Raw genomic sequence first — 8,948 nt, forward strand, 5'->3', positions numbered from 1 at the left:
TGTTGTCGCGAAGGTATCGCCGAAGGAGAGTTAGAGCAATACTCGCGAACGCGCGACGAAGTGGCACCACGCTCGTGAGTGCGGTCGCAACTTTTATAAATAAAAAACAAAACTCTTGCTGTTTGGATTTACCCGCTGTAAAGCAATGCCGAATCTCGTTTTTTGTTTAAAATTACAGTTTAAATTGATAATATATAAATTATTGTACGAGTTTTAATTATTGTAGTTTAAAGCCTTAATATCCTTAAGACAAAGACTTCTATAATTAATAAATAAATCGTCGACTTTCTTTAACTTTTCCCTTAGGTATTCACAAATTACTCCATTCCTTTTTACATTTGAGAGAATTTTCTTTTGTAATATAATTGTCAGATGTAACAGTTGGCAAACTAAAACTTGTATTCGCTCCGTCTCAAGTTCAATGAAAAGTAATCTAAAATCTGTTACAAGCCAATATCTATATGGCACCCACAGTAGTCTCTTACGGTACTTGTAAATTTAGATCGTACACGATTTCAACTTAGTCGAAACTTTTGCGGGCTTTTAGTACACCCAGTTTCCCGGTTAGGGAAACGTAATATTTGTTTAATGCACAGCCACAGATAGTCACTGTGTCGAACGGCGGGACGAAAAGGGACTTCGAACGAAGTCGAGGCAGAAGAGGCATTATTAGTCGAGCCGCAAGCTTTCCTCGTCTACTGCCTCCTCTCCATCTTCGAAGCTGCTGCATTACTAGTGGTCTGGTAATTACTTCCGCACGATTTTCCCGACGATATGGCGTCGCGTAGAAATTTAGGAAACAAACGAGATGTTCGAATCGATCGAGACGTTAGTTACGGTCTTACTCTTAACACAATTCGAGTCGTTCCCGTGTAGCATCCTTCACAATTACATGGCAGCGAGGATAATTACAGAGCGAGTTACACGCCTACGGGAGAATCTCATAAATGCGATAAGGGAAATTTTTCGACTTGACGTTTTCGTGTTATCGATTTAAGCATTAGCGTCCCGTTGTGATAATAGAACAGCCATTTATGTGCGCTATCAGCTATGTGCCATTAGTTTTTTCTCTCCTTTCTGTTCCTTCCATCGCGCATCGTTACAATGCCGACATACAATCGCATCTGTATGATTAATTTTCAATACTTCGTGGATGCACGTCATTTTACCCGACCGCTCATTTATTTCAAACGCATGATTAGTTGGCCGTACCCATTGTGCGTTTCGAACGGAATGACACTCTGTAGAAAATACAGAAAAGCCTCGTTACTCGGTGAACATACAATAATCATGATAGTAGGTGCAACGATAATAATGAGCGTCAACATATGCATCGCCAGCAATTTTGCATTTCGCAGCTTTTGAATTTTTCTACGCGCGCTTCTTTTTTGCGCCCGTTATCTGTCACATCTCGTTGATGCCCTGAATTTTTCAAGGCACTGTCGCGTTGCAGCATCGAGCAATAAAAAAGTATGTGCATTCTGTTGCAAAAATTAACGGTGCATGAAGCTTGTTTTGCGCGTTTAACGGAATTGGGTTTTTTGACATGTTATTTTGTCCACGTTATTTACGGAATGCGATAGAAGGCAAACAATTTGGTGTGTAACTGGACGCACTCGTGATTACATGATTCTAAAGGTTGAAAGAATTTGTAATTACATAGGGTTCACAAAAATAAGTAAATAATTCTGACAGATATAAGATGAAAAGATCGGACATTTATCTCAAGATCTTTAATTAAGTAATCCTATAGGAAAGTCTCCATTTTACGTTGAAGTGAAAGATGGACATGTATAATATCTTTTATGGAAAACGAAAATGTGAAAATCCATTTGAAATGAAAATCCGGTTATTTTATTTTGCATTCTGATTAAATGAAAATTTTTTGTTCATTTTTGCAAATACATATTTGATGCCTGTAAATCTTTCGACTTTTTAAAAATTACTTTTTAAATTACTTTTTATTACTTTTTAAAATTTACTGTAATATATTGTCTTATAACAAAAAAAATGTCGCAGTGTACTCCATGAAGGTTTTATTTTTTTGAGAAAGCAATAAAAAATAAAAATCGCTGTTCTTTCATGCTGCTAGTCAGCTAGTGAAGATCAGCGACCGCGTTTTTATCGCGTCCGCGAATGGACATGAATTGCAATGACTATCGTTAAGAATGCGCCATCGTGAAACGTATTGTCCGCCGCAAAGCCGCCTACTTGTTAACGCCATCGACGGTGAGGAGGAAAGACGGGAAAGAAAGCACATGGCGAGAAATTCTGAATAATCAGCAAGAAGTCCGCTAACGCGAGTGCCAGTACAAAGTTGGTTGCATTTGTGTTGACGAAATGGTCGTACAAGGATTTATGATCATCCTGCACGATTCTTATTCTACGGAGGAAAAGGGAATTTAAAAAATCATTGATCTTGTAACAATTATATTTAATTGTCTATTTTACATTTATATTTATAAAAATTACAACGCAACAGAAAGTATAATTTACTTTCATATATACATATATGAAAATATTAGAGAAAAGTCGCCGATACTGACATAGCTTTTGTTTAAAAAATATTATTTAAAGAACACAAAGTGGTACCTTTCTCACATTTTATTTTAATATATATAAACAATACTGTTTTAACCTTTAGGACAGGAAAGCCACTATAATGGCGCTGAAACAGTGTCATATTTTGAGGCAAGAAATATAACGAAATAATGAATTATAACAAATCTTATTTAACTGAAGCTCGCTCTCTCTCTCTCTCTCTCTCTCTCTCTATATATATATATATAAGATTTTAAAAACACCCCTGCCTCTCTAAAGGTTACTAATAATAATTATTAGAATAGTATTCTTTTAATAATATATTATAGCTATATTATGCTATTATATAATTGCACATTTGTTAGTATTATCACAATTTTATTTAAAATGTGATTCTTGCAACGGATTCTTAATTTAGGTCACTCGAGTTCTTTCTAAATAAGCGTTAGTTAGCTTTATAATACGTCGCGTACAAAGTACTATTATAAGCACCGTCATATACGTCGCCGATAATAATCAAAGTGCTGTTTTTAATGTTTTAGCAGTCGCCCGTATATTATCGTTAACATACATAGATTGATTGAATGTAGTGAGTATAATTGATACGTAGCATAAACAAGCATAAATCAAGTTGACCCGAAAATGTTTAGCCCTACGCAATTAGGTCACACTTTCACATATGTAAGAAATATATGTATATATAATGTTTGACATTCGCGATTATAAACGGAGATCATGACACGCGATGGTACTGTACAACGTACACAGCGAGCATAATAAATCGGGTATGGAGAGGCGCGGACTTCAATAATAACGACGAGGTAATCGGAAACGGAGGACGCTCCGGCACGGAGATATCCCGTGAAAAACGACGGCGTCGGCGTCGGCGTCGGCGTCGGGACGTCATGCCGTACAACATCATTTATTCTTCATCCATGGCAGGAACAGCAGTAAGGGGCAAGAGTGAAAGAAGTTCACTAAAGAAGTCGGGGATGAACAGTGAACAGGGTGGAAGGAGTGGTAAGAGAGGGTGAGAGAACGAGTGGGACGGAAGTGAGGATAAAAAGTAAGGTAAATAGACGCCGGATACACCCTCGTAAAACAACTGGCACGGAAGCTCGTCGTTTCTCCGACATTCGTCACCTTCGTCCCGTTTCCTATCGTCATGTCATGTCCTGTCTCTCTCGCGGCTAGAATCAACGATCACGCTGCAAGCGAAAGGAGAATATTCGCAGCTGAATGCTCCATTCTCTTTAATATAGATAACAATTATTGCTGGCACGTCCACGAAGAAATTTTGCACCTCGTTGCACTTTCTTCCGGCTAACCACCACCGAGTATATTAGAGGGAAGCTAGGATAATTGTGTGCTCTTTAGAGTTTAAGTCGTTTCTTACGGATGACAGTAATGGCATACACTCGCAATGCGCACTTGCGAAATGCATTTGAGAAAATTACGGTTTTTGCGCCTTCGATTGCGGCGCAATTCTCTTCTTTGTTCCAAGAGATGATCGTGCTCGGTAGACCTTTTAGGGTTTGGAGAATCAGATGCGATATGTAGCGAAAAGAGATACACACAGTGAATGCAGAAAGTATTTGTACAGAGGAGATTTTTATAAAAATAGCCTTATTTGTAGAAAATAAAATTAATTAGTAATTTATTAATAATTGAAGATCAAACGAACTTACCTGTAAGTGAAGTTCGATCGAAATTATATGAAAAGCCTCGTTCGAAGAGATTACAACATGTAGTACCTTTTCGAGGTGCTAGGAGTCACAACGTTCAACTTGAAAATCCGCCTAAGGTAGGGGATGCTTCCTGTTCATCATTTCTTTTTAGAGTAAGCGTAACTGAGCTAGAAGGAGAAGATTACCTGTTTAGTCTTGGGTGGGGGAATATTCCTAAGAGGAAATATTAACTGATTTGTTTAATTTAGGGTGGGTTGTAATTTCTTCGAACGAGGCTTTTCATATAATTTCGATCGAACTTCGCTTACAGGTAAGTTCGTTTGATCTTCAATTATATAATATTTCAAGCCTCGTTCTCAAGATTACAACATGTAGTGTTTTAGAGCTCAGGTAATCTTTTTCTTCTTCTTTTTTTTTTTTAAATTATTTCTTTATTTATTATTGGACAACACATAGAAATAAGACCTTATATTTAATACTAAAATAAAATTAACAATCAACGTTTAAAGACTAATAATTATTTGACCACAGTCCTTGCAAAAGAAAAATTTTTTGATATTGGTCTATTATAAAATTTTGCGAACACTGATGACCTATCTGACCAACCCGCAGCATTCCTGATAGTTTCCAAATCAAGTCCGCTTGCAAAAGCAGCTAAGGATGATGCATATCTCGTTGAATGAGCCGAAAAAACATTAATGTCAATGCCACATTTTTGTAAAACTATTTTTATCCATCTACTAATAGTCTGAGAGGACACTTCTTTATGCGGCTTATTTATTGCAATAAATAAATGTTTGCTATTTTTGTCTCTTAAATTGGCAGATACTTTCAAATATTGAATCACCGTATTCGCAATACATAAATCTGGTCTTTCTTTAAAAAACGGTAAACACAACAGTGGTCTAGCTTTTCCTGGTTTATATGTTTTTGTGCGTTCTATAATTCTTATTTCTAATCCTTCTTTAGTTTCTTTTATATTATTTATTTCTATTGCCGCCAAAGTTTGCGCTCTGCTCGCAGTGCCTAATGCTAATAAAATAACCGTTCTTTTCGTTAATTCTTGAAAATTAAGTTTACTTAAAGGAAACCATGTTTTAACCTTCTCTAATACTACATTTGTGTCCCAAGTAGACGCATAGCGAGCATTTATTGGTCTTATTCTAGCTACTCCTTTTAAGAAACGGTTAATAATTGGATCTTCTCCTATTTTATTAGAAGAGATCAATGAAATGACACTGCGGTGCGTGTTTAGTGATCCATAGGAGACCCCCTTTTTATATAATCTTGTTAAAAATTGTAATAAATCGTTAATCTTAACTTCAAAGGGATCTTGTTTCTTTTCTAGGCAAAAATTCCACCACAATCTTAACGATGAGTTATATTGGCTAAGGGTATTGTCCGATAAGGATGCAATTAATATGTCTATACAGTCTGCTGGCAATCTTCTTCTTGAATAAGCTTTCCAGAGACAATGCCTGATATTAGAGTAAGATTTTGTGCCATTGGATGTGTCTTTGACCTGCAAGGTGACAAGAGTAGTCGTCGAAATGGATTAAAGACAAGGGATTCTACCTCTAATAGCTTTATAAATATTGGATACCAAGCTTGAGCTTTCCAGTATGGTACTATAAAAATTCCTCTTGTTTTATCCTGAATTATTATACTTTATTTAATGCACGCAGAATCATGGAAAATGGAGGGAAAGCATAAAAGAACATTTTTGACCAAGAAATTGAGAATGCATCAATTGCCCAAGCTTGAGATTCTATGATCCAAGAACAGAACTTTTCGCATTTTGTATTAGATAATGTAGCAAATAAATCTATTTCTGGTAGACCAAACTTATCTGTAATTCTACTAAAGGCATATTGCGCTAGCTCCCATTCAGTATCAAGATTTTTTAATCGAGATAATTTATCTGCTATTGAATTTTGTTCAGATGGAATGTGTTCTGCATGTAACCAAATATCATTTCTCTCTGTCCAACGCCAAATACGCGTCGCTAGTGTATTGAACTTTTGGTATTTAATACCTCCCATTTTATTAACATATGCAATAGCCGTAGTATTATCTACTCTTAACAAAATATTACAATTCTTAATCCTTGTCTCAAAAGATTGTAAGGCTAACCAAATGGCTTTGAGTTCTAATATATTGATATGTTCTTGTTTCTCCTTATCCGACCAAAAACCATGAATCTATTCTTTTCCCATTACTGCTCCCCAGCCTGAGGTTGACGCATCTGTGAAAATTACTTTATCTATCGATGTCTTTAAGAACTTAGCAAAAGCGCTGGGAAGATTATTCTTCCACCAATTTAACTCGGTTCTTATTTCTATGGAAATTGATATTTTTGCCTCGTAATTCATCCTATTAAATATTAATGCTAACACTTTTTTTCTTTCGAGAAGTTTAATATGAGCCCAACCGTATCGTACGCCTGGACATGCTGCTACTAAGTTTCCTATTAATTGTGCAAAATCTCTTATTTTATAATCTGGTCTGTTAAGTACCTTTTCTAATAAACCAATTATTTTTAGTTTTTTATCTTCAGGAAGCGAAATTGTACCCTCGTGTGAGTTAATTTCAAAACCTAAAAATCTACAATATTTGGACGGAAAAAGTTTACATTTCTTTTCATTTAGTATAAAACCTAACGATTCTAACAATTTTCTTGTTATTTGCACATTTTTGTAGCATTTTTCGTAGGTATTCCCTATTAACAATATATCGTCCAAATAGTCTACTGAGATTAAACCCTGTGATCTCAACTGACTCATGACTGGTTTCATGAGTTTTGTAAATACATAAGGGCTAGTACATAAACCGAAGGGGAGTACAGTAAATTCAAAAATGTTATCCTGGAACTGGAAACGCAAGTATTTCCTAGATGATTCGTCTATTGGTATGAGAAAATATGCATCCTGTAAATCTATTGAAGCCATAAAATGATCCGGTAGAATTAACTTTAATGTTGTTCTTAAGTCTTGCATTTTGAAATGTTCTGTTTGTATAAATTTATTCAAGCTTTTTAAGTTTAAAATAAACCGATACTCCCCATTAGGTTTGGGAACTAAAAAATAAGGTGATAAGTATTGATCCTTTCTTTCTATACATTTTACAATAACACCCTTATGTACTAAACTATTGCTTGAGATAATAATTTTAGTTCCTTGGCTGATCTGGAAGGCTCTTTAATTTTGAAAAACTGATATACTAGCTTATGAAAGGGTATCTTATATCCTTTTACACATTGTAAAATGAATTTATCATTTGTTATTTTTTGCCAGTTACCAAAATAATTACTTAAACGACCCGCTATGAGACTTACTAATTCGTCTTTTTCTCGTTCGCTGTCATTGATTTGGTGGTATCCTGCGTACGATTCTGATACTGCGTCTTTTTCTTGAAAAACAGTCGTTTCTGATTCTATTGTCGATATGGTTGAGTATTGTTCCAGGTTCTTCCTGGACGGGCTCTCCAGTTTTTTGGAAAAAAATTATTCTGTTTCTTAATTGGTTGTTCTTTTAGAGTCTTAGCCATTTTTTCCATAACACCTACTTGCTTAATTTTCTCACTTAATTCTTTTCCAAAAAGAAATTCCTCTGATTTAGTTTTTTCCAGAGCTGTTTTTAATTTGGGTTTTAGCCCTGGTAATATAAACGCTCTTCTACAAACTGTCTGTTTGTTAAAAAGATCGGCTAAGAATCTAATTGTATCAGAAAGCCTTTCTGCAATTAGAAGTTCATCTAAACCTTCATCGTCTGCAGATAATATTAAGGATAATGCAGAGCCTACGCTGATAATGGCCGAACCAATAATATTTTGGTATTCTAAAAAAATGTTTATCTCTTTTAACTGCCGCTTCCTGTAATGCTGGTTCAACTTCTGGGTTTAATTTTGGAGCCTCAAGATATCCCGGGCGAGAGTATTTTTTAATGAGTTTCTCTCGATCGTCCTTCGGTAGTCCGTCTGCTATCCAACCTTCTAATCGATCGAATATGTCTTTATGTAGATTTGGTTCTACCGCTTTAGAGATTTTTGGATTATCTCCTAAGAATTTTAGGATTTCTTCTGTTAATGCATTATCGTCCGGTATATTATTCTCCTCATTTTGTAGAGGTGATTTTTCTATAGGTTCATTCTCATGATCTTGAAAAAACCCAAAGGAAAACAATTATTTTAATATTAAAAAAGGAAAACCAAGCATTTGAGGGTCTGGAGACACGGTAGTGTCTCGGCGCTAAGCCAAGCACAGCGACACTGCCGTGCCTCCTTTACGCGAGCCGGCGAGTTGTGGCAGATTGAGATTATCGAATCTCAAGAACGGATTAAGTTCTATATACGCTCGATCGATAGCCACCTCTTAGATTGTATAATAAAAGTGCTTTTATTTTTTTCCTACGTGCTCTACGAGCGGAGATATCGCGATGCAAAGTTCCGAACTGCTACTTTTTAGAAGACAGTTTCAGATACGTCGTCGTCATTGTCATCATCATTATTATTGTCGTCGTCGACCACATTCCGCGCATTCCTTTCGTCTCCGTCTGACATTCTTTACGCAAGGAGCGCTAGTTTCGTGTCCTTCTGACATTCGTTATGCAAGGAGTATATATATATATATGTCATCACATATATACATACAATTTGACGCGCGCGTGGTGTAAAAATACGATGTGACGCACACTATTATTAATTAAATTATTAGTCGGTGCA

Source organism: Mycetomoellerius zeteki, unplaced genomic scaffold, assembly GCF_001594055.1.
Source record: "Mycetomoellerius zeteki isolate Tzet28-1 unplaced genomic scaffold, Tzet1.0 scaffold5, whole genome shotgun sequence".
NCBI classification, from domain to species: Eukaryota; Metazoa; Arthropoda; class Insecta; order Hymenoptera; family Formicidae; genus Mycetomoellerius; species Mycetomoellerius zeteki.